The following is a 26831-nucleotide window of genomic DNA, read 5'->3' on the forward strand; positions in this document are numbered from 1 at the left end:
ACAGTGTTAACTAATTCCTCCTTCCAACTCTCAACTCTATCATTCACTTCTGATCGGATTTTCCTTCAGTCTGTTATTCCTCATCTGCATTCTTGGGTAATTTTCCGAAATTCTCCTACCCCAGTACTGTGAGAACTTTGTAAGTTTCTTGCTCACAGTTAATACTCTTCTTTCTATAGTTTTCTTTTCTTGAAGGGTTTTTGATTTCTAACTACAGTAATATTATCAACTATATGTAGCTCACCCTCAATTCTACATTTATCTCCTAGACTTCCCTCCAAAGCTGCAGATGCTTTTCCCAACAATTTAAAAAATATTTCATAAATATCTCACGAACATCTCCATTCATCTCCCCACATGCTGTATTCCTTCCTCACTTCTTCATGTCTGACAATGGAACTAAAAGTTCGCCCACTCTTCTAACACATCATGATTGATTTTTTTCTTCTTCCTCACCACTCCATAGAATAAATCCTCATTTATTTAAGCCTCAAATAAATAAATAAATCTTTGTTTTAATTACGTATCTTCCATCTTTCATTTAGTGTTCATTCACACTTACGTTTGCCCTCATCAATCCCACTTTATGAAGTGTAATGCCTTCCTTGTAAATTTCCCTGACGTAAGCTCTACCCACTCCACACATCCTACACACTGCCTCCACGTTAATCATGCAACACAAATTTCTTCACATCACTTTCATGCACAAACAGATCTATGATGTGTAAATGTATACAGAATTAAGTTCATCCTGAGCAGAATTCCCACACAATCCACAATCTTGTCCTGTCTTATTTCTAAAATTTATTATCTGTAGAATTATTATACTATGTTTTACAGCAAAGTATTTTATTAAAATAGCTGAAATATCTTCCGTTGGTATGCTACCTGATTAATTTTAACCTAAGACTATTCATTTTTTTGAAAGCCTGCGTACAGCAAAAAAAAAAAAAAAAAAAAAGGTATTTAAACATTTGCTTCCCTTTCTCTTTTGTAAATAAAAAGTCAAGCATTCACACTCTCATTTCCTTCATTTTGAGCCCATATAAAAGGGTAGATTTTTAACAGCAGCAAGTTGAAAGGAGAAAAATGAAAAGAACAAGGTACAATTACAATCATCTACCCCACTGTATCTCACTGAGGCTAAAGAGACCCAAGGCTATCAGAAAGACAAATGGTCCCCAGGCCCTCAAAGTGACCCAGCTATTCCTAAGCCCTCAGTTCTATTAAAAGTTGCCTCCAATATTATTTATGACTGAATCGTTGAGGGGGGGGTTACATGGGAAAAACATGTTTGCTACTTTATTTACGCCAAGGCAGAGATCATTGACTACTAATACCCATACTACTACAGTACTGCTACAAGTAATAGGTCACAGAGTACTTTCTCCATAAATTACTTACATGTGAGCTTAAATGTACTTGTGAGTTGTATGATATTACCTGTTTCATATGTAAAAGTGTCACTAAACCCACATCACATAGCTGGTAAATAAAATCAGTTTTCAAACCTAGAGTCTCTGATTCCAGATCTTTTCACAAGCCCCTGCCTCTTTTCAATATTTGTTTTTATAATAGATTTATACATGTCATCATAATGGATCTAGTTGACATATTTAAGGTAGTTTTTGTAACTTTCCTACCAAGCTTTTCTTCACTGTTTATCAATTTACCTGCCATTGTTATCTACCATCCTTCCCTTTCCCTAGAAACTTAGGCAAGTTGGTAAAGATGTGCAGCTCCTAAAATTGTAATGCATTATCTTCAGGCTTTAACTGGGCCTCATCAAGTCCTTAGGAAGGTGCTGTCCTGTTCTCTGATGCAGAATCAGAGACAACATCAAGTCCTTAGGAAGGTGCTGTCCTGTTCTCTGATGCAGAATGGATACAGTGTATATCAGGATGAAGCCTGTCATGTTGGCCCATGAGTGATGTGAAACATCTGACTAAGGGTGGCCAATTGTATATAGTTTGTATTGATAAAAGTTATTTTTATGGTTCTGTGATTCAGTAGATTCTGTTATTTCTGTCTCTGCAGATTAATAATCCTCACATTTTTAAATGGGAGCAGATAACCATACTTTGGTGAGAGAATTCATTCTCCTTGGCCTGTCCAGTGACTGGGACACTCGGGTTGCTCTCTCTGGCTCTCTCTGTCCTGTTCTTGGTTATGTACCTGGTGACAGTGCTGGGGAACTTCCTCATTATTCTTCTGATCAGACTGGACAGCCGACTCCAGACTCCCATGTATTTCTTTCTCACCAACCTCTCCCTTGTTGATGTCTCTTATGCCACAAGCATTGTCCCTCCGATGCTGGTGCATTTTCTTGCAGAACATAAAGGAATCCCATATGTGAGCTGTACAGCCCAGTTATTTTCCTCCCTGGGCCTGGGTGGGATTGAGTTAGTTCTTCTGGCAGTGATGGCCTATGACCGCTATGTGGCTGTGTGTGACCCCCTGAGATACTTGGTCATCATGCATGGAGGGCTCTGTACTAGTTGGCCATCACATCCTGGGTCAGTGCCTCTGTCAGCTCTCTTATGCAGACCACCATCACCTTTCAGTTGCCCATGGGCACAACAAGTATGTTGATCACATATCCTGCGAACTCCTAGCTGTGGTCAGGCTGGCCTGTGTGGACACCTCCTCCAATGAGATCGCAGTCATGGTTTCTAGTATTGTTCTGCTGATGACACCTTTCTGCTTGGTTCTCTTGTCCTACATCCAGATCATCTCCACCACCCTAAAGATCCAGTCCACAGAGGGGAGAAAGGAAGCCTTCCACACCTGTGCCTCTCACCTCGCAGTAGTTGTCCTGTGCTGTAGCGTGGCCCTTTTTACTTACATCCAACCACGCTCCAGCCCTTCTGTCTTTCAGGAGAAGTTGATCTCTCTCTTCTATGCCATTTTGACACCATGCTGAACCCCATGATTTACAGTCTGAGGAATAAGGAGGTGAAGGGGGCCTTTCAGAAACTACTAGGGCAGTTATCTGGATTAACGTCAAAACTGGCAACTCGATGAATCATGAGCATCACTTAGAGAAAAGAGCTTTGCTCGTGTGCTTTCCCACCCAACTCAGATATGAAGCATTGTTACTGCGTTGCCCCGGCAACCAGGAAGGAGATGACAAAATGTGTACTTGTGGTGCCGGGTAGGAGGCTGAGTGATTGGGTTGGGGTGTGGGGTGTAAGGGTGTTTTTATGTCCCAGCAGCATGTTCAGAGAAACTAAGCCCTGCTGTAATAGAACTTCCCACTGTTAACCACTCAGTATCCGTTCATATGGCCTCAGAGTATTTGAGGAAAATACCATTTATTGTTTTTGATAGCAGCATGAAAAATCGTTGTAATCATTGACCCATTCTTGGATCGTACCTTGGAACACTGATTTTATTCAACCACATTTTAAAGAGGTTATTGTATTTCCATTGGGAACAAAATGCATTTTCATATTTGAACACTCACTTAAAATATTGTGTGACATATATAGTCCGGTTCATTAATTGTGTGAGTCAGTATCCTAAGGGGGGCGCTGCTGTCAACGCTGACTAAAATGTTTTTGTGGATGACCTACCGCATGTGGGTATACAGGCTCTGTCTGCGTAATGGAAATAAATGAGAGGAGAAACATCGACCAAAGTCGTATTTTACCATGATAAGGATATAATCGAGGGTTGTTTGTACACAATGACATTATTTAAGAAAAATATGAGATTCAGTTACTGCTAATTAGCATATGAATAATAAGAAAGCTATTGCATGTATATTGGGTACCATTCAAAAGGTAAAATTGTAATTTCTGAAAATTCAGCAAACTTTCTTTTCTCTGAGATCTTGGGAAAAAAATAAGCAAATAAACAAGGAAATAAATGAATACAATGTTAAGACATAGTTAATCTAAGAAAAGCAGTTTTCTTGGAGAAGCTGGTGAACGATAATACAGCTTTGGTTTTGTGTTATCAGGATAGGTCAGTCTGCTCTGCAGATGTTATTCTCAAGTCTCCACATTAAAGGCCTTCTTGTATTCCCCTCCCCATCTCACACACACACACACACACACACACGCACACACACACCAAAACTCTACTTAATCTCTGTAAATCTTGTGAGCTGGCATTGTCTGTGAGTGTACCTTGTCTCTGAGGATAAACCTAAATAAGGTAAAAGAGGGGAAAGAAATGATTACACAAGGGATAGGTAAGGGAAGGAGACAAAAAATATGGTAATAGTGGGTCCTCTCACTCTCTTCAAGGGGTATAAAAGAGGGACTCTTCTTTTTTTTTGGTCTCATTATTAAGTCAGTTGGTTGGCTTTTGGTTGATTTGCGTTTGGGCATTGGTGATCAGAAGTTGAAGGGTTTCCACCGGCACCTGTTTTCTCTGTGAAATAAGATGGAGTACCCATGGCTGAGAGTACAGGGGAAGGAGGAAGAGATACAGGAGTGAGACTTGAGAATGGTGCAGGTTTTTTTTTTTTTTTTGGCTGTGTTGGGTCTTCTTTGCTGCACCTGGGTTTTCTCTAGTTGTGGTGAGCGGGGGCTACTCTTTGTTGTGGTGCATGGCCTTCTCATTGCAGTGGCTTCTCTTTTTGTGGAGCACGGGCTCTAGGCACACGGGCTTCACTAGTTGCAGCACATGGGCTCAGTAGTTGTGGCGCATGGGCTCTAGGGCATGGGGGCTTCAGTAGTTGTGGCACGTGGGCTCAGTAGTTGTGGCACGTGGGCTCATTAGTTGTGGCTTGTGGGCTCTAGAGCGCAGGCTCAGTAGTCATGGTGCACGGGCTTAGTTGCTCCACAGCATATGAGATCTTCCCTGACCAGGGCTCGAACCCGTGTCCCCTGCATTAGCAGGTGGATTCTTAACCACTCCACCACCAGGGAAGTCCGAGAATGGTGAAGGTTAATAGTCCACATGGGTGTAGACAAATGTGCCCCTTTTACCTGAGGACATCACTGAGCCTAAAGTATGTCTGAATTTCATCTCAGTGTCTTCAATTACAAGGTCACAAAGGTCATATTTTTCCTCTAATTTGACCAACTTTATCTTTATTCTCAGCCTTCTCTAAAACAAAGTTACAGTTGATCATTTTGTAGGCATTGACTTTGTTGTAGACAGTGCTTTTGGCATTGTGGGGTATCAAAGTTGTGTTCAGGTATAGCCGCTACCTCAAGAAATTTACAGTCCTCTAGGGCAGGGGTTGGGAAACTGTTTCTGTATTAGGACAGATAGAAAATATGTTAGACTCTGTGGGCCATACATTCTACATCACAGCTATTCAGCTCTGCCGTGGTAGCAGTAAAATAGCCATAGATAATACATAAAAAAAGAACGAATGTGGCTGGTAGCCATAAATCTAAATATATGGACACTGAAATTTTAAATTTGAATTTTATATAATTTTTACATCATAAAATATTATTTTTATTTTTTCAACGATTTAAAAATATAAAAATATTCTTGTGGGCCATGCAAAAACAAATGGCAGGCCAAATTTGGCCTTTGGGCAATAGTTTGCTACACCATTATCGGGGAAATAGAACAAAAGTGCAAAATTATAACACGAGGTATGCGCATAAAGAGCCCTGACACTCAAAGGAAGAAAGGGTTCATAAAGAGTCCTGATATTCAAAGGAAGAAGGGATTCTTTGCTGCATGTAGACTGTTATAATGGTGAAGGCTTCTAAGAGAAAATGAAGTGGCCCTCACTTCAGTTTGCATTTCAGAAAGCATCTCATTTCTCATAGTCGTTTAGGTCCATTTACCCAAGATCTAAGGACTCCATACTAATGGGTGAATGGAGGACGTGAATCGCACACTGAGCATAATTCTTAGATCTCGGTTGAATATTAATTGGATGATTTGTATTACTTCTTAGCCGTAGCAGCATTTAACCACAGTGACAGGTCTTTTGGGGACACATTCCCTTACATACAAGCTGAAGCTTCACTCTGTAACTGTCCCTTATCATGATGTCTGGGACCATCAGGTTCTCCCCTATTCATCCCACTAAAATTCAGGATTTTGAGATCTAAGCCTATTGTATAAAGTATAGGTCCTATAAAATATACACAACCAAGTCAGACTGATGTGGTTTGGTTGTCCTTGTCGTTCCAGATTTGGGCTAGGCCACTCTCGGTGAAATCTGACCCTCAGTATCATGAGATTGTTTTCCATCTCGTGGAAAGTACCTCACCGCTGTCTGCATACTATTTCCTGACTGCTTTGAGCCTTCTACATCTTCCTCATCAAAGTGTAGCAGGATAACAAAACAAGAAGTGCGATCCTGGGCAAGTTACAAAACCTCTCTAAGAATCAGCTCTCTTTTTCATAACTTACAAAGAATAATAAGCTCCTCATGAGAAATTTGAGAGTATTGAGTGAAATATATGTAAAGCAGTTAGTAAAATGGCTGACACACAAAAAGCACTTGATAACTGTTTGCTATTATCTTTGTTTTTTTCCTCATAAAGTGTTCTACCCATTTTCCCCCACCTCCTATCCTCCCTGACCAACTCACTAGTCCATCCCAAACAATCTAAGGGGTCTGACAGAAGAGTAGACGCCAGAATAGTGTCTAGAAAACAGACCTCTAATTTTTGGCAACAAAGAACAAATTCTGTCTCATGCATTCTCATTGTAGGAGGTATCATCCCCCAAGCGGTGAAAATTGGTCTTCATGGGCGGGGGGCAAAAATATCTTCGGTATTGGGCTTCCCTGGTGGTGCAGTGGTTGAGAGTCCGCCTGCCGATGCAGGGGACGCGGGTTCGTGCCCCGGTCTGGGAGGATCCCACATGCCGTGGAGCGGCTGGGCCCGTGAGCCATGGCCGCTGGGCCTGCACGTCCGGAGCCTGTGCTCCGCAACGGGAGAGGCCACAACAGTGAGAGGCCCAAGTACCGCAAAAAAAAAAAAAAAAAAAAAGTATATATATATATATATATATATATATATATCTCTTCGATATTGCAATGGCTTATGGTCCTTCAAAGGGACCATTTAAACAGATATACAGAATATCTAAGGTATTAAATTTTCATGGGGTGGGTGATTAAGAAAAAGATGTCTAAAAAGTTTTCTTTGAGAGATGATGATGAATAAAGGGCTGAGACAAACTGCTCCATCTGTAGAGAACTATTCCTTGTTTGGGCACCAATATTCACAAGTGAATCATAAGCACAGAGGTCAGAAGACATATAGTCCTAGAGTTAATTCGTTATAGGCTTGATGTCTGCTTCATCTGTTTTTTACTATCTTAGTCTATAACCCTGGGCCTTGACTACCTTGACCTACTCTATCTAAGCAAATCCTTCTGCCCAGTTGGTTTCTACCCCTACTTTTGGCCTTTACAGCCACAAAGGTATGGACAACTGAAAGTTGAGTGAATTCACCCTGCTGTGGGACCTGAGTCACGGAGACCCTGTTCAACTTCTGGCCAAGTACCTGGTGGCAGTGCTGTGATACTTCCTCATCAAGCCCCTATGAGCAGTCTGGACACTTGATCACCTGTTCTATATATTTTTATTTAATGACTGTGCTTTGCGGGGTTCTGTTATAAAGTAGTTCTGTTTCACAGATGCTTATTCACTTTTTGGGAGCCAAGAAGTCTAGAGACTTTTAGAGGGGGTATTAGAATTCCCATCAGTTATATAAATATAGGATTTAAGTCAGATTTATAAAAATCTGAAAGAGCAGAGTAATATTAGCTAGCTCTGTGCTACACTTACTAATTTTAAACTTTAAAGGTCTCCTAAATTCTGTAAGCTTATATTAATGCCTTTCCTTAAAATACAGATATTATTATCCACATTGGGGATAAAATATGAGTTTTGAGTATATGTAACTCATGCAAGCTCAGACAGCGAGTAATCAACACATACAGCCGAGATGCAGTTCAGCCTTGGCTTGTCTGAACCCAAAGGCGTCCTAACTCTCGACAAGGACACGCCTTTTGGGATACCGCAGGGAGTTCTGGCACTTTAAGTCTGCTGTGTGTGGATCAGCGTTCAGGTGAAGATGTGAAAAACCCACAGAGCCGTAGTGTTACCATTATAGTTAGGACCGTTAGAGTTTCAAGTGACAAGACCCAAAACAAACTGGAGAAGCAAAGCTAAAAATTAAATAAATTAAATACCTTAACTGTGGAATATTGTAATCAGTATCATGAATAACTGAATCTAGAGTCTAAAGATTTTCTTGAAGTTTGTCTTTTTAAATTTTTTCGTATTTCCTGCCTCTTGGCTTTGCTTCTCTCTGTGCAGCTTGTTCTTTTCTATCATTCATCGATTTCCTCTGTGAGGTGGAAAAAGTGACCCTTGGAGGCCCCAGATATACAACATGATGTGAGAGACAAAATCCTGACTTGTCTGCTAGCTCCAGCGGAAAAAGCTCAGAGATGGGTCCAGGTTGGCTTACCCTGGGTGGTGTGGCCCTTCCTCAGTCAAGCCCTCTGTTAGGGTTATGAGGCATTAACATATTTTTTACTTGAATTGTTTTGCTTAATGGAAACTTATTTTATCACCAGTCATATGTTCAATCTTTGTAAATGTCGCATACATACTTGAAAAAAAGGTGTTTTCTGTAATTGTTGATTGGAGTATTCCATGAATGTTAATTAGTCCACTGTTGATAGTGCTGTTGAAGTTTTCTATTTCCTTACCATTTCCTTATTATTCGCTTCTTTCTACTTGTTCCATCAATTATTGAGAAGTATTGAAATCTCTAACTATAATTGTGAATTTGCCTATTTCTCCTTGCATTTCTATCAGTTTCCGCTTCATGTGTTTTGAGGCTGTGTTATTAAGTGCCTCAGTATTTACAATTCTTCTGTATTCTTGATGAATCTTTTACTATTATGAAATGCTTTTCTTTATCCCTGGTAGTGTTCTTTGCTCTGAAATCTACTTTGAGTGATATTAATATAGAAACTCTAGCTTTCTTTTGATTAGTGTTAACGTGGTATTTTTTCACCATATCTCATGGATCATTGATCTTCATTGCCTGATGTCCAGTGCCATGAAAATTGTAGTTTAATATATTTTGTCCTGATCTATAGTTCTTTCTGATGGGAGGGTAAGTTCAAGCCCTGTTTCTGTCTCTTGGCTAGAAAGGGAAACTTCTTTTGTCTGTTCCATTGACCCATGCCTCTACTGATAAAGCAGTGTTAGATTGTATTGAGTACTGTAGCTTAATAGTAAGTCTTTAAATCAGAGAGTGTCACTCCAAATTTGTTCTACATTTTCAAAATTACTTAGTCTGTATTCTAGGTTCCTTGTTTTCCACATACATTTTAGAATCAGCTTGTCAAATGTTTCAAAACAGCCTGATGGAAATTTGATTAGGATTGCATCAAATTTATAAGTCAAATAGTAGGGGAGAACTGTCAGCTCAGCAATATTGAATCCTACAGTTCGTGAACATGGTATTTCTTTCCATTTATTTAGGTCTTCTTTAATGTCTCTGATCAATTTGTAGTTTCCATGATAAAAATCTTACACGTTTCATTAGCTCTTTTTCTAGTATTCCATGATTTTTAATGTACTTTACATGATACTCTATTATAATTTCAGTTTCCACTTTATTCATTGCTAGAATATAGAAATAAAATTTATTATTTCATACTGATGTGCATCCTTTGTCATTGTTAAAACCCCTTATTAGATTTCCTTTTTTTTGTTATTGGTAGATTCTCCTTTTATTTCTTTTTCTTTCTTTATTGCAGTGACTAGAACCTCTAATACAGTGTTGAATAGGGGTGTTGAGAGTAAATCTGCTTCATTTTTCTGGATCTTAGAGGGGAATCATTCAGTCATTCACCATTAAGAAGGATGTTGACTATTAGAACTTTGTTAATGTCCTTTTTCAGACCGAGGACTTTCTCTTCTATCTCTAGATTCCTTAGTTTTTATAATTAATGGATATTGAATTTTGTCAAAATTTTTCTCATGTCTATTGAGATATATCATATCTCATATAGATATCATATATATCATATATATATCTCAATAGATATCATACATATCATATATATGTCTCAATAGATATATATTATCATATATAGGTAATCTCTGTAGACTCTTGATTTGGTAAATCACATTTTTTAGTTTTTTTAAAAACGATTTTATTTTGAACTAGTTTTAGACTTAAAGAAAGTTTGAAAATATAGTACAGAAAGTTTACCGTAAAGTTAACATCTTACATGATCATAGTACAAATAACAAAACCAGGAATGTAACATTGGTGTAATTAATATTATTTCATTTTTAGGTAAATTATAGTGCTTGGTCTAATTTTATCAGTTTTCTCACTATTTATTTATTTTTTTTAATTTAGAATACTATCCAGGATCCCACATTACATTTGCTTATTATTTCTCTTTAATCTCCTTCATTCTGTAACAGCTTGTCTTTCCTTGTCTTTCATGCCTTGACACTTTTGAAGAATATTGACCAATTGAAAGTTTTACTAACTTTGCATTTCTGGGATAAAGTCAACTTGGAAATAACATATTTATTATAAGCTGGATTCAATTTACTAATATTTTAAAAGTATTTTTGTGTCTATGATGATGAGTGATTTTGGTCTGTAGTTTTCTTTTTTATTTGCAATGTTTTTGTTTGGTTTAGATATCAGGGTAATATTTAAAGAATTAAAGGAGCAAAGTTACTTCTGCTGAAGGTTTCTAGAAGAGTTTGGTAGATTTTGCAGTACTTCTTCCTAAAATGTTTGGTTTAATTCACCAGTAAAGCCGTTTGGTCTGTTGTTTAGATACAGGACCATTCACGTTATCTGTTTCTTCTTTTACGAGTTTGGCAGCACAAAACTTGTGAAAGAAATTAAAAATTTTTCCATTTCGTCTGAGTAGTCAAATGTATTAACATAGACTATATTCATAAGGTTTTGTTTTTATTCTTTTGATGTCTGTAGGATCAGTAGTGATGTCACCCCTTTCATTTTTTATATTGATAATTTGTGTCTCGTCTCTTCTTTCTTGATCAGTCTAGATAGAAGTTCATCAATTTTATTGATGCCTTCAAAGACTCATCTTGATTTTTTTTTTCTATTTTTCTCTTTTCCATTGATTTCTATTCTCATCTTTATTTTTTCTTAGGTGTATGTCCTTAACTTTGCTTGTAATATTTTGTCTGTTGACTATGAATACTTTTATCAATAACTGAAAGTATCTTTATTTCTCTTTTATTTTTAAAAGACATTTTCTCTGGGCATAGAATTCTAGGTTGGCATTTTTTTTCTTTCAGTTTTTCTGTTAATATTTTTTTTTCTCTGTTATAATGCATTTTTTTTACAACTGCTTTCATAATTTTGTTCTTACTATTGCTTTTCAGCACTTTGATAATGTAGCACTTTGTAATGTTTTTCTTCATTTTTAAAAAATGCTTGAGGTTTGCTGAACTACTTGAATGTGTAGGTTCTTTCTCTTCCTTATATTTGGAAATTTGAGTTTAATATTTTTAAAGTGTTGGTTATGTCTTCCCCTATACCCCAGTACTCCTTTTTACTTCTGGGACTCTGATTTCATGTTTGATATTTCTCACAGCTTATTGAAGCACCGTTCAATTTTTTTCACTCTTTTTTCCTCTACTTCATTTTGGATAGTTTCTATTGCTATGTCTGCAAGTTCTCAGATCTCTTCCTCTGCAGTGTCTAATCTGCTATTGATTTTATCCAGTGTATTTTTCATTTTAGGTATCATATTTTTCATCACCTTATAGTTTGAATTGGGTATTTTTATATCTTTGGTTTCTTTCCTCATCATGCTTAGTGTTTTCTCTGTCTTCTTGAAATGTGAAGTGTATTTATAATGCTATCTTAATGTGCTTGTATTCTAATTTTATCACCTCTGCTGTTACTGCATAATTTTTATTCGTTGATTTTTCTTCTCATTATGGCTTGTTTGCATTCCCTCTCCTTGGGCTGTGGCCTGGAAACTCTTCTGCCTCTTTGTATGCTTGGAAAAATTTTTTACTGGATTACAGACACTTGAGTTTTATGTTTTGGGGTGGTGGATACTTCTGTTCTCTTCACCTGTATCTTAGGAAATTTTTCATGATGTTTGATTTCTTTTATAGTTTCCAGATTTAAGTGCTTGAAAGAGGAAATATTTGTCTTCTCCCTGTACCTGTTAAGTGGTATTTTCTAAGGGGTGGGACTACCCCATCTTTGTTCTCCTTGCATCAAGTGATATTAAAAATAGTGTATAGTAAACTATTATCCATTTCCAAGACAAATAAAAGAAGACAAAGAGAAATGGAAGAAATAGGCAATATTAGGAAAGAAAAGAGACATTACCACAGATTCTATATACATTAAAATATATAAGAAGATATTAACAGATTTGGACTAATAAATTTGAAAAGTTAGATGAAAAAGATAAATTCCCAGGAAAGATAAACCTGACCAAAATGGACACATGAAGAAATAGAATAGTCCTATATACTAAGAAATTTGAATCCATATTTAAGAATTTTTTAACAAAGAGCATTTCAGGCCAGGTAGCTTCACCAGTGAATTCTACCAAATATATAAGGAAGAAATAACACCACTCATCCACAAAAGTAATTTCATATATACATATTTAATATATAAAAGCCAGTTACATTTTTATATAATTTAAAAGTTACTATTTAAAACAGCACTTCAAACCATCATACCTGGGAACAAATCTAGTAAGACATATACAACACACAGAAAAAATATACATAGAAAAAAGGAAAGATATTAAATAAATGGGAGAGTTTTTTTTTTATGGATTGGAATACTGAATAGCATAGAAATGTCACTTCTCCCCAAATTGATTTTTAGGTAAAATCCCAATTAAAATTTCACAAAGTTTTTTTTTTTTCCCCTGGAAATCTAATTCTAATTCTAGAGTCAGATTGAAGAGCCGAAACAATTTGAAAATGTAGAATCAAGTTGGAGGATTTATACTGCTATAAACAAGGTTTATTATAAAGCTACAGTAATTAAGACAATGCAGTACTGGTATAATAATAGATCTAAGTAGACCAATGGATCATTAAAAAATAGTCTAGAGAAAAACCTACACATATAAATTAAAATTTGGTTTGTGGTAACACAGGAGAATAGTGAGGAAAGAATTGTCTCTCAATAAAAGTGGATATTCACATAGAAAAAAATGAATCTAGGTTCCTATGTCGTATCATGCACAGAAATAAATTCCAGATATATTGTTGATCTAGATGTGAAAAGTAAAACATTAAAACTCCCAGAAGATGGCATTGAAGAATAACTTCGTGATTTGGGAGAGACAAAGATTTCTCACTCAAGACTCAAAATGCAGTAACTATATGAAGAACAACTATGAATAGAACTACATTAAAATTAAGAACATCTCTTCATCAGAGACACCATTAGAGAATGAATAGGTGGGAGAAAATATTTGTGATACATATAAATGACAAGTGACTCATATTCAAAATATATAAAGAACTAAAATCAATAAGAGAAAGAGAAATAACCCAATAGGAAAATCGGCAAGAAATTGAACACACACCTCAGAAAGCGGAATATCCAAATAGTCAGTAAATACTTAAAAATATGTAGAGCCTCATTAGTTATCATAGAAATGTAAAATATAATCACAGTGAGATACTACTATGTACACATCAGAATGGCTAAAATGAAAAAGACTTAATCCAAGGACAAAGAATGTTAGAGCAAAGGAATACTCATACAGAGTTGGTGGGAATATAATTGAAACATCTGTTTTGACAGAACTGGTGATATTAGCTAAAGTGGGACACACACATAGTCTGTGATATAGCAGTTCCACTACTAGGCAACAGAAATGAGTACAGTACATGTCTGGGACAAAAGATGAGTGTGTGTGTGTGTGTGAGTGTGTTTATGTGAATGTTCATAGCAGTGTTGTTTTTAATAGCCACAAATTAGAAACCACCTAAATATCCATCAGTGGGATGGCTATCAGATTTGAGATGCCTTTAAGTGGGTAGTAAATTTTTGTAGTATTTTTAGAAAATGAGGGCAAAAATCTAGATACAAAAATACATAATGACAATGCCCAGTTAAAAGGAACCTCCCAATAGTGAGACAAAATGGAGATATGTCCCATGAAAAAGTTGCATAAGTTGTGTAGATAATATATGATCATAGCTTATGTACAATTTCAGAACCTTGTTACAGGAGATATTGCCCAAAGATCCCCTTGACGGTCCATAAATAATTGGGCACTTGGGCTCAGATAGTCTCAATCATGAGTACATGGACAGAAAGTCATGGGCAAGTTTTAACTACCTCAAAGTGAAACTTCAACAAAGACAGGAGAATGTCTCCAGGGGAACTGGGGATTCAGATTCTCTTCTCTCCTGTTTCTGGCTCAGGGAAAACTGAATTCTCACTTGTAAATTCTTTTAAAAGCAGATGAGAGTTTAAGGTGAGAGAGTCACCATACAGAGAAGGTGAAAAAGCAATGGAAACCTAACAAGCACAGCATAATTGGCCTGTAGAGATTGTATCTCTGAGGGAAAATAAAATCCCACTTCTTGCCCAGCCCTGCTCTTCCTGGGCAATGCTGACCTCTTTTCCTGGAGGTAAGGCAGTCATGCTCAGAGGCTCTCCATTGGGTTCTTAGGATTATGAGTCAAGAAGCAAGGATTTCCTTAATACACAGCTTCTTTCTGGGCTCATGTGAAACTTGGGTTGAGTTTGGTGACTACAGAGATTAAGGTCCCATTTTTGCAATTGGTTTTAAGAAAATGCATTTGGGTAGCCAAACTGGGGAGAAATTTCTCTCGAATACCTCTGAGAAATGAAGCACCTAGCCTGGGGCTTTTACTGCATTCATGGGAAACGTTGAACTTATTTGCTACAGGTCGTGTTCCCTGTGTCACATTGCACTCCCCCCAGCACTTGTCCACTGCTGGAAATTTGGATCTGAGAACAGGTTTATGTTAACCAGCTCATTCTTAAACAGTGATGGTCAGACGGTAACTTTGTCTAGATGACTGGCTCTAAACTTTCTGTTGCTCCAAGCAGTGTAGTTGTAGGTATGCATTAGGAAGTGGGAATGGGGTGGGGATAGCAACTTAGCCAGTTAACATTGTTGGGAAATCTCAAGCTTTCCAGGTGGCTTCTTTTGAGAACACTTCTGATGTAGAACTTTAGGAAGCTTGAATCACAGTTCTTGGAAGGAGAGGTGGTTTAGGAATGCTGTTTATCTTACTATTATTGTCACTTACAACACCTCCACCTTATTTTTGAAAATCTGTTTTTAACTTTTATTTACATACCATATTTTCAAAAGTGTTTTAAACATTTTACTTTTGGTTAAAAAATTATTCTTTTTCCTATTGATGTCATACCCTTTTTCTATTATCCTCCCTACTTCCCTCACTCCAGCGAATTGGGACAGACTTGAATTTGTGCTCCCTTTAGACAGATGAAGAAGCTACAGTCGGACCTCCAGATCCACAGGTTCTACATCTGTGGGTTCACCGACCATGGATTGAAAATACTAAAAAATTATCCAGAAAGTTCACAAAAGCAAAACTTGAATTTGCTTAATGCTAGCAACTGTTTACTTATCATTTACTTTGTAATTAGATATTATGAGTAATCTAGAGATGATTTAAAGTGTACAGGAGGATGTGTGTAGGTTATATGCAAATACTAGGTCATTTTCTATAAGGGACTTGAGCATCTGTGGATTTTGGTGTCCACTGGAGTCCTGAAACCAATCCCAGGGATACTGAGGAGCAGCTGTAGTAGTGACAGTCGAACTGGGAAATGCAAGTTCATTGGCCAGGCAGGTCGTTCATTCACTCCTGGGGAGAGGCACTTTAGAAAACATGAAGATGGTACAGAAACGTGTCATGTGAACCATGAGTGTTTCTATTTGTAAACAATACCTTGCTGAGCCTTTAAGCGGAATTACTGATCCAAGACCAGGGATTACTACATTTTCTTTGTCAAGCCCTTAACTATTATTAGTTTTTAAGAAGTGGAAACTCAAAACCACAAGATACTATCATCAGATTTTTCAGTCAAGTCTCCTTATCTGGTACCTGAGAAGACCTTAAAGAATCATCAGCTACCTCCTGCACTGTATTTTTTTTTCCTTTTAGCCCTCTCCTGGTGAACTCATGTTACATGAATTGTTTCATGTATTATAGCAGAATCAGAGACTGCCGCATGCACCTCCCTAGGAATATTATCTATTAAATTATCATCTGTACATTGTCAGGTTCCGCTGACAGGTCTCAGGCACTGATTTTCCCCTTTGAAGTCACTTATCTCTCTTTTGTACCTGAGGTCTTCACCAGTGATAATTTTATATTCCAACTTTTCCCTTTTCATTGGGGATAAAAAGGTAGGTTTCCTCTTTCTTTGATAGAAATATTACAAAGTGGCTTGCTGATCTGAAGCTCTAGAGTAAATTCTAAAGAATTAAGGAACATTTTGTACTTTTATTGCCTCCTCTTGTAATTTACATAAATTATCTCTCAGAGTAGGAATGGTTTATCAAGCTTAATTCATTTCTAGATAAAAGATTATCAAATGCAAATGCCAGTAGACCCTTCTCTGCTGGCTAATCCAATCACCTTTGGCACCCTATTTATCTGCAGTTAGCTGCCCTTACTGTCATGAATGCCCTCAACACAAAATATGATTCTCATCATATATTCAATGGCACTATCTGATCACAGACAGCAAACAGATAATATCTCCTTGTCACAGCAGTGCATGCGTTTCACTTTCTCTACCTAAAGGACAGAGTAATTAGAGGGACAGGGTATGTGGGAAATCTAGAGTGGGCTTTGTTCAGTCCGTGAGGTTTTTGGAAATCACTTGAGATTTGACAAGGTACAAATAAGATTACTAAGAGTTCCAGAAAGAATACTAGAGCCCTTGAGCTTTCGGAAATACTAATATATCAGCAGGATTAGAAAGTTTGGGGATGGTATTGAGCAGAGTAGAGTATTACCTTCTGGTCATGTGAGTCACAGTAGAGGGAGCATAGCACAAGGATGAGAAAAGACAGTTTTCTAAGGGGCAGGGGATAGTCAAATATTTCAGATAAAGATAAAAGTAAGGACGGTTAAAGGAAAGAGATCATCAACAGTCATTTCACTGAGTTAATTCTAATTAATTTTTTCCATCACATTATATGGTCTCCAAATCACAATAATCACTATCTAGAATACATACAAATAGAATCAGAGGGAATGTGCAACCAGTTTCCCCTTACCTTTTAGTTAATAGGCCAGCACGTGTGGCAACTCTTCGAGCTCTTAGCATTTACTAAGGAAGACAGCGCATCTTTGATTTGTTTCTTGACAGCCATACTCTGCTGTCGACGCCGTGATCTGCTGCTCTTTCAAGGGAGGAGAAATGCAATATTGCAGATTCTTTCCTCTTATTCTCTCAGCCAGGTAAAAGACAAACAGGTGAAGATTTTTCAAAAATGAGCCTGGTCACCCAGGTCTTCATTTTTTATCTCACTGACTCTAAGATGTAATTTTCGATAATTTTTAGCTACTAAAAACTATTTTATATTTGCTACCTTCTAACTTACAACCCCAAATTTGTGATTTTAAAAGGGTGGAAATTTAATATCTCATTTTCATAGTCAAAGAATCCAGAAGTAAAAAAAGTAAATTAAAAAGAAAACCTGTTCATACCTATTAGGTTCCATTCAGTATGGATTCTGAGATAGTAAGGAGGGAAAAACCGGTGTCTAACAGGGAAGTAAACAAACTCCATGGTTAGGAGTTGGCTTTAAAGAAAAAATATCATGTTTTACAGTTAATCTTTTTAACTCAAATAAGCATTTTAATGAAAACATTTCTGCTTAAGGAAGCTTCTCCTTGGATCTGAGCCACATCAGTGGGTTCTGTTGTTTCCCAGAAGGAGACATACAATCTGAAAAACCACACCACTTAATATTAGATGGCTGTTTGGTCTAAGTGACCTTATAAGGTCCTCTGGCACCTTACGTATCTAGTTTTTTTGATTTATAACTTGGGTTTGGTCTTCAGAAGCTCATGGGCAGGGAAGACCAGACATGGATGAGTGAGTTCATTCTGCTGGGACTGTCCAGCTGCTGGGAGACTCAGGTCTCCCTCTTTGTCCTTCTCCTGGCCATATATCCGATGGCTGTGCTGGGGAACTTCCTCATCATCCTCCTTATCAGACTGGATAGCAGGCTAAACACACCCATGTACGTTTTCCTCAGTATCCTGTCATTTGTGGACATCTGTTATATCAACATAACTGGCCCCCAGATGCTCATTCACTTCCTTCTGGTCAGCCGAGGAGTCCATCCCATTCTACAGCTGTGTGCACCAGCTGTTCATCTCCTTGGCAGTGAGCAGCACAGAGTTCTTCCTGCTGGAAGCCATGGCTTGTGACCGCTGTGTGGCAGTGTGCCGTCCACCGCGCTGTGCAGTCACCATGCACGGAGGGCTGTGCCTGGGGCCGGCTGCTGGATGCTTGCTGGCTGGTTTCATGAACTCACTGATGCAGACAATCATCTTTCAGCTACCTCTGTGCCATAAGGTTGTTCATCCCTTTGCCTGTGAGATGTTGGCTGTGCTGAGGCTGACCTGTGCGGACATCTCCTTCAACAAGGTCATGGTGGCCATCTCATCTCAGGATTTCTGGTGATCATGCTTCCCTGTTTTCTTGTTCTGTTCTCCTGTGGTCGTATAGTTGCTGCGATTCTGTGTCTTCATTCTGCCCAGGGACGCCACAAAGCATTTGGGACGTGCGCCTCTCACCTCGTTGTGGTTTCCATGTGCTTTGGAACAGCCATCTTCACATACTTGAGACCCATGGCTGGCTCCTCAGCAGAACAGGAGAAGATGGTCACCCTGTTCTATGCTGTGGTGACCCCAATGCTGAATCCCTTAATCTACAGCTTGAGGAACAAGGAAGTGATGAGCACCTCTAGAAGAGTGTTGGGGAAACTTAGCGACAAAGGGTAAAGATTCATAGAATTTCTCCTTCCCTCCAACAGCCCATAGAACGACATTCTAAACAAAGAGAAAATGATGGACATGCCCTTTCTTCTCAGATTTTCTCATAAGGTAGATCGTGGTGAACAAGTTTTTCTAGACTGACTTTCCACATTCATCCACATTTTGACCTGTTACACATACGGTAAAAAAAAAAAAAAAAAAGGCCTTTAATTATTAAACTGCAGTCTGCTGGATAATCTCTCCTTCTAGACTTCATATGCCCCCTTTTACTTTAATATACTTCCTACCTATTCCCTCAGAAAATGAAACATAAACAGTAAAAATTTTCAGGGTGAGAAGAGCCACACTTTGTTTCATGACCCCACCCATCACCAGCAATGTTGCTTTGAAAAAGGTACTTAACATCACTGACCTCTAGTTTCCTCAACTATAAAAAGAAGTAATAATATCCAGTGTGTGTGATTATTTTGAAGATTATAAATTATCTATGTAAAATGCCCAGTAGAGTGGTGCCATAGAGTAGGTATTCAACTGTTTTTTAAAATAGCTTGTAGGACACAATTATAGCACTACACACTATGCAGAGTGACTCACAGTGAATGTTCTGCTTGTGCTGTGGCTCTAGTGGATCACTGTTCTGTGTCTGCCCAGGTAGCCACCTTACCCAGAACCACGGCATCTGTCCACCCAATTTATTATCTCTCCACCCATCCATCCACCCATTCATTATCCATTCATCCATCCAACTTTTCTGTCTCTATCTATTTATCTATCTATGTATTTTTTAGCTCCAAGCCAGACAAGACCTTTCTCATGATCTCCAAACACATGTATCAATGCTTGCTTAACTCCTTTCACTTACATTATATGAATCTCATTGATAACATAGTTAAAATAGAGCTGTTGTTCTTGCTTCCTCTATCCCAAGCTATTCCTTTCCTGTTGCCCCCATACGCCTTCACTGTTTTAGTAAAAGGATCCATCATACATCAGAGTAATTCTTGATTCCTTTATTTTACACCCTACCCAGCAATAGATTCCATTAGCTTGTCAACAAACTATGTGATCAACTGGTCTCTCTGTTTCCACTTCTGCTTTCTACATTCTACTCTGCACACAACAGCTTTAATTTTTAAAATTATTATTTGTTTTGTGACTTTATTTTGTAAACTAAAACACAGGCAGAACACCGCACTAAATAAATGTTAGCTTAGTGAATTACTGTAAGACAAACCCTCTTGTAACCACCACTCAAGTAAAAACAAAACAAAACAAAACAAAACAAAAAACAGTTCTGCCAGCCACTGTAGCAGTCACTCCATGTGCCCCATCATAATCACAACTTTTTCCCAAAAGTAACTGCTCTAGTGACCTCTGTAGTAATCACTGTCTTGCATTTCTTTATGGCTATATTATTCAAGGAAACATCCCTAGTCACTGTGACTGTAGTTTAGTTTTGCCCATTTTTTTCAATTTGATATGCTTTGAAATCTCATTAATCTATAGGTCCCCTCCAACTCTTTCTTTTCCCTACAATTTATTTGAGTGACCTGGGCCATTTGATCTGTAGAAGTCTCCTCTATCTTAGAAAATAAATCAAGTCACATCCTTTTCCTGCTTAGAATAAAATCCAAACTCCACAAGTACAGGACCTAACTTGGTCCAGCTGCCGCCTGCTTCTTCTTCTGCATTTTGACTCCTTCCTCTCTCTGCTCTCATGGCATACTGCTTGTCTAACAAGGGTTGGAAGAAAACGGCTAAATCTCTATAAAAGGAAAATTTTTTTAACAAGTCATAGACATTCATGGAAAAAATAATTGTAGACCTGTACATTTTTTGTATGTGAAATCTGAGACTTATCCAATGTATTAGTAATTTACTAATAAGCACTAATAAATTTAGTAATAAATAATTCCTTTCACTGGAAATTCTGAATCCTATCAATTAGCATCATGAATAACTGGGCTCAAATTTCTGAGTAAAATCTCAAGAGTAGAGATGTTTTGATCTCCCAGTTTTACAAGGAGAAAATTCAAGTTTCTGCCTTGGAAAGGGCAAAGTATTATATTCATCAGTTAGACTGTAAGGTTCTTGAGAGCAAGGGCTATGCCTTTTATCTTATTTGTGTTCCCAGTGCCTTAACAATGCTAATAAATTCCTGCTGATTGATTTACTAATTGAAATTTTCTTTACTGTTCTAGAGGTTGCCTCTTATGAAATATATGAAGATAATGCATGTTGGAATTTAGTATAATAGTAAATAGGCTTTAAAAATCTCAGGCTCAGAGTTAATTGGTTCATAATACTGTTCAGTAGATGAAATATTATCACCCATACAAGGCTTCTTTTATTAATTAATTCTGTTTTATCCCATTCTTTATTCCTCAACTATTCTGATATGTTTAATGCATATAATGATGTTTGAGAGTACATTTATGTATTTAAAATATAAACTACTCAGACTGTATCTTAGTTTTTTTTTTTTTTTCTGAACACTATATTTTTAAGAATGATACATATTGCTAGTCTATTGCTTTTAACTGTTCAGAGTAATCCACGGTGTTCACCATATTTTAGCTATGGTACCCAGCTCCCTACCCCCACATATAGCCCGAGGATGAACATCATAATACATGTGCACTTAAGGACCTGTGAGAATTTATTTAAGGAATATACACAGGAGCCAATTGCTAGGTAATGGATAATGCTCTCCAGAATGGCTTTATAAGTCTACACTCGTACGTCAGTGCCTGACGGCTCTTATCCATCCACAGCCTGCACGTTTTGAATTTTTCTAGCCTAAAAGATATAAAATTGTCTTACTTTGCATTACTCTGATAAGTAATCAGTATGAACGTGTCTTCATATGCTGAACTTCTGATTTGTCTGCCTTCACCCAGCACCACTCTATCCATGCCTTCCCCGCTTCAATTCGTGGTAACTCCATCATTGCAGTGATTAGGCAATTTCCCAGTCTTTCTCTCATAAATTGGCAAGAGTAGCCTGTTGTCTCTATTTTCAAAATACATACATAGTATGATCACTTCTCAGCATCTCCACTCTTACACCCCAGTGTGAGCCGCCCTGACTTCCCACTTGGGTTACTGCCATTGCCTGCATCAAATTTCCCTGCTTCTATTCTTATATCCCAGCACTCAGTGATCCCTTTAAAACAGAACTCGAATCACGTCCTTCCTCCTTATATCCCAGCACTCAGTGGTCCCTTTAAAACAGAACTCGAATCACGTCCTTCCTTCTTTCAACCATGCAGTTATTCAGAATTAAATCCGAAGTATTTACAATGAACACAGGCTTTTCTCCTAACTATGCCTCTCTACCTGGAATGCTTCTTTCTCAGTTAGCCACTTCCTCATCTCCTCCAATTCTTCATTTAACTATCATCACTGCCCTATTTGATGCTGCAGACTTTCTTCTTGCCCCCTACTCCTGTTCCCTCTTACCTTGTTATTTAGTTTTTTCCAAAGAACTTATCTTTTCTAACATATTTGCAGTTAACTCATTGTTTAATGTCTGTCTGTCATCCCTCCACTGCCCCCAGAATATAATGTAAGCCCCTTGAGAGCAGGGCTCTTTGGTTCAGGTAAATATATGTACCAAGAATATAGAATAGTGTCTGTCTTACAGTCAGCACCAAATAAATATTTCCTGAGTGAACCATATTGTCAGCCTTTTGGGTTTCTATTGCTGGACACTCTGTGTTCATCTTCTTTGCTCATTTTTCCTTTGAGTTTTCTACCATTTCCTTGTTGGTGTGTATATGATAAATATGAATCCTTTTTGGTTATAGGCATTGCAAATACATACCTCTGATCCATCGCCTCTCTGTCAGTTTTATTCATAGAGTCCTTTGTTGAATGAAAAACCTTCATTTTGATATAATCCAAATTATCGCATTTTTGTCCAATGATTTATGCTTACGAAGTTTTGTTTTTCTAAAAAAAAAAATCCCTGTATCTAGGTCATAATATATTCTGTGTTATTTAATTAAGTTTTATACTTTTACCTTTCACAGTATTTCTTTAGTTTATCTTTAGTATTTTAGTATTTCTTTAGACATCTGCTTCTACATATGTTGTTAAATATGGATCTAGTGTTTATGTCCATGTGTGGTCCATTTATTAAACAGTCTATTCTTTATTCAGTCATTTTAATAACTTTCATGTACATTAAGTTTACCTATATATGGGTCTGTCTTTGAATTCTATTCTATGTGTTCGTTTGTTCTTGCACCATGTAATCCTGTTACTCTACTTCTAAAAATTGAAGTATAGTTGACATACAATAGTATATCAGCTTCAAGTATAAAACATAGTAGTTTAACATGTATATACATTACAAATTGATCACCATGATAAGTCTAATAACCGTCTGTCACCAGATAAATCTATTACAAATTACTATGTTCCCAATACTGTTCATCACATTCCGTGATTTATTTATTTTGTAACTGGAAGTTGGTACCTCTTAATCTCTCTTGCCTATTTTCCCCAACCTCCCACCCCTCTTCCAATCACCAGTTTGTTTTCTTTATCTGTTAAGTCTGCTTCTGGTTTTTTTTGTTGGTTTGTTTTGTTTTTTTAGATTCCACATATAAGTAAAATCATTCAGTACTTCTCTTTCTCTGTTAGACTTATTTCACTTAGCATAATATCCTCTAGGTCCATCTGTGTTGTCACAAATGACAAAATTCCATTCTTTTTTATGGTTGAGTAATATTCCATTGTGTATATAGCTATATATCACCTCTTCATTATTTATTCATCTATCTGTAGACACTTAGGTTGTTTCTATATCTTGGCTACTGTAAATAATGCTGCAATGAACATAGGAGTACATATATCTTTTTGAATTAGTGTTTTTGTTTTCTTCAGAAAACACCCAGAAGTGGAACTACTGGACTGTGTAGTACTGTTTTTAATTTTTTGAGGAACCTCCACATTTTTCCATAGGGTTGCACCAATTTACATTCCCACCAACAGGAACTGTTGTTGATAGCCATTCTGACAGGTGTGAGGTGATACTGTGGTTTTGATTCACATTTCTCTGATGATTAGTGATGTTGAGCATCTTTTCATGTGTCTGTCGGCCATCTGTATGTCTTCTTTGGAAAAATGTCTATTCAGGTCCTGTGACCATTTTTTAACAGACCTCTTTGGGGTTTTTTTTTTTGATATTAAGTTGTGCGATTTCTTTAAATATTTTGGATATTAACCCCTTTTCCAGTATATCATTTGCAAATATTTTCCTTTGTTCAGTAGGTTGTCTTTTCATTTTATGATTTCCTTCATTATGAAAAAGCTTTTTTTTTTTTTTTTTTTTTTCGGTACACGGGCCTCTCACTGTTGTGGCCTCTCCCGTTGCGGAGCACAGGCTCCAGACACGCAGGCTCAGCGGCCATGGCTCACGGGCCCAGCCGCTCCGCGGCATGTGGGATCTTCCCGGACGGGGGCACGAACCCACGTCCCCTGCATCGGCAGGCGGACTCTCAACCACTGCACCACCAGGGAAGCCCTGAAAAAGCTTTTTAGTTTGATGTAGTCCCATTTGTTTATTTTTGCTTTTATTTCCCTTGCCTGAGGGGACAGACAAACACACACAAAATATTGCTGAGACTGATGTCAAAGAGTAAACTGCCTATGTTTTCTCCTAGAGTTTTATGGTTTTAGGTCACCAGAAGATGCTTTTGTCACCAGCTCCTAGAATAAGCCCTTCTCTGGGGCAATGCCAGGTAGTTGAGCAGAGGATGAGAACAGACTGGGCACTCTGACATAGACAAGGCGTACAGTGGAAATCTCCCTTCCCACACCTGGGAAAGGGAAATGGGGACTAGAGGTACCACTGCACAGCACTTAACATCCTCACTAGAGGGTTTTCACAGAGGAGGTTGTACTTTTATTAAAGGTTCCCAATGCTAAAAATCCCTAAGTACAAACCAGGATATGAAAGATCATCTTCCTTAAAGTGAAGGGAAAGGTGAAATTGCTAAGGTTACAGGATGTGATGGTAGAATTCCAAACCTGAGAGCAGCCCAATAATAAGCAACATCTGTTTAGGGATTGGCATAAAAAACTCTCCCTGTCCAACCTCGGATTAGATGATGTACCATAGAGCATCTCAGTGGTCCCGTGAGTTGCCCGGTCCAGGAGCTATTGCTTAGAGGAACGTGGAGATGGATGAGTTGGAATGAGAAAGTTTCGATTTAATCTTCACAGTCCTAAAGTGGGATAAAAATTCCCACCATCCAAAAGTGTTATCACTGAAGACTCAGACACACTTCTCTTGAGAAATTAAAGTTTGGCAAGCTCCTTTTCCCATGCTCCAGGGACAAGGAAACAAAATGTTCATTTGCAAAGTTGAAATGTAGGTTAGGGTGTTAGATGCAGAAGTGACCAGACAGTGGGAAATGGAAAATAAAAGAAATCTAATAAACAAAAAATAATTGGCCCCTTGAGGTTTTATCACTAAGTTATAAAAAGTTACCTGTTCCAACTGCACTTGCTTCAAATTCCATAACTTTCCCAGCCCTGCCATCTTTCCAAGGCACAGGATGGCCTCCTCCATTCTCCAGAGGTGAGCCAGGCATTTTCAGTCTGTCTTCATCACTTATTTAGCAACATAAATTGTGAAACCAGGTTCCTGTGATCCATGGCCTCTCCTGCCATACTCCTCAAACCTAAGAGTATGGTGGCTTGATATATTGGCCTCTAGTAGAAACTTATCCTAAAAAATACGTTCCGGCTCTTCAGATTATGTTTGTGAGTGTACAGCTAAGTAGGTTTGCAAAGGAGCTTGTCAACAGCTTGAGCGTGAGTGAGTGTGCTTATGTGTGGGATCCAAAGAGGACACTATGGAAAGTGCTCCTCTGAGTGGAGAGAACTCCTGGCTCTCTCCTCCACCTGTGTAATGATTTTGGCTTAGCTACATGGCCACTCAGCAGTTTTCCTCTGCCTTTGGTGTGACTGCCCAGTGACCTGGAAACGTAGCCCACTCTCTGTGTTGGTGCGATAGTAGCTGTTTACACAGCAGGGGATGTGTTGGCACTATTTATAAGCGCCCACCGCCACAGAGGGTAGATTCCAAGCTCCCCGTGGCAGACAGCTCAGAAGGGACAAAGCTTCCCAACCAGACAAAACTCATACCTTCAGACCAGGACCCTTCGTCATGTCTCATCTCTTACTTGTTAGGGATATTTTTGGCTAGAGAAAACTATCCTTAGGTTCAAATCTTCTTTTGAAAGCTAATTAAAAAAAATAAGCACTCGATTTATCCAGTTCTGTTAAATTGTTTTCTTCCTTATTTTCCATAATTAGAGCCCTTAATTTTCTCTTATAAGAGGAAGAAAACTTCCTGCCATGTATCCATTATAAGATGTTGTGTTTTCATCACCATATGAGACACAAAGTAGAAGCATGATCACCTTTTCAAACTTATGAAAGAGGCCAGTTAATCACATACTTCATGAAGAGAGTCCCTAATAGGGGTGATGGGCTGTGTTTCTTTTCCTTATGTTGCTGATGTGGCTTGAAGGCCAGACTTCAACTTCATAGGTGAGTGAGAAGTACCTGCTCTGGTCCACCATGACTGTGAAGTAAATGGATCAAAAGTAGGAACTCAGTTAGTCCTCTTGATATGTCTTCTGATTTCCATGTTAGGTGAATCCACAACCTTTAAAAAATGACTGTGCTACACACAAGGTCTGCTATGTGTAGGAGCAGGATGATTGATGTGCCCCAGGCTATCAGATAATCCTGTTTACCTGCTGACTCCTCCATGGTCTAGTCCTTTTCCCATCTGTAAAACAAAGCTAATAAGCCAAAGTTCAGAGTGTTGTTGT

At 38.0% G+C, this 26831-nt stretch overlaps 1 long non-coding RNA gene and 1 pseudogene across 3 annotated transcripts in view; both read left to right on the plus strand.

The window, feature by feature from the left end:
• The window catches only part of LOC307191283, a 131270-nt gene that overhangs the window by 16416 nt on the left and 88023 nt on the right, over positions 1-26831 (plus strand). The gene's annotated exons all lie outside the window — the stretch shown is intronic.
• On the plus strand, positions 1991-19487 carry LOC307191489 (annotated as a pseudogene). Its single transcript has 2 exons — positions 1991-3012; positions 18035-19487. The product of its transcript is annotated as an uncharacterized misc_RNA (transcript).

This window comes from Stenella coeruleoalba (assembly GCF_951394435.1).
Source record: "Stenella coeruleoalba genome assembly, chromosome: 9".
Classification (NCBI taxonomy): domain Eukaryota; kingdom Metazoa; phylum Chordata; class Mammalia; order Artiodactyla; family Delphinidae; genus Stenella; species Stenella coeruleoalba.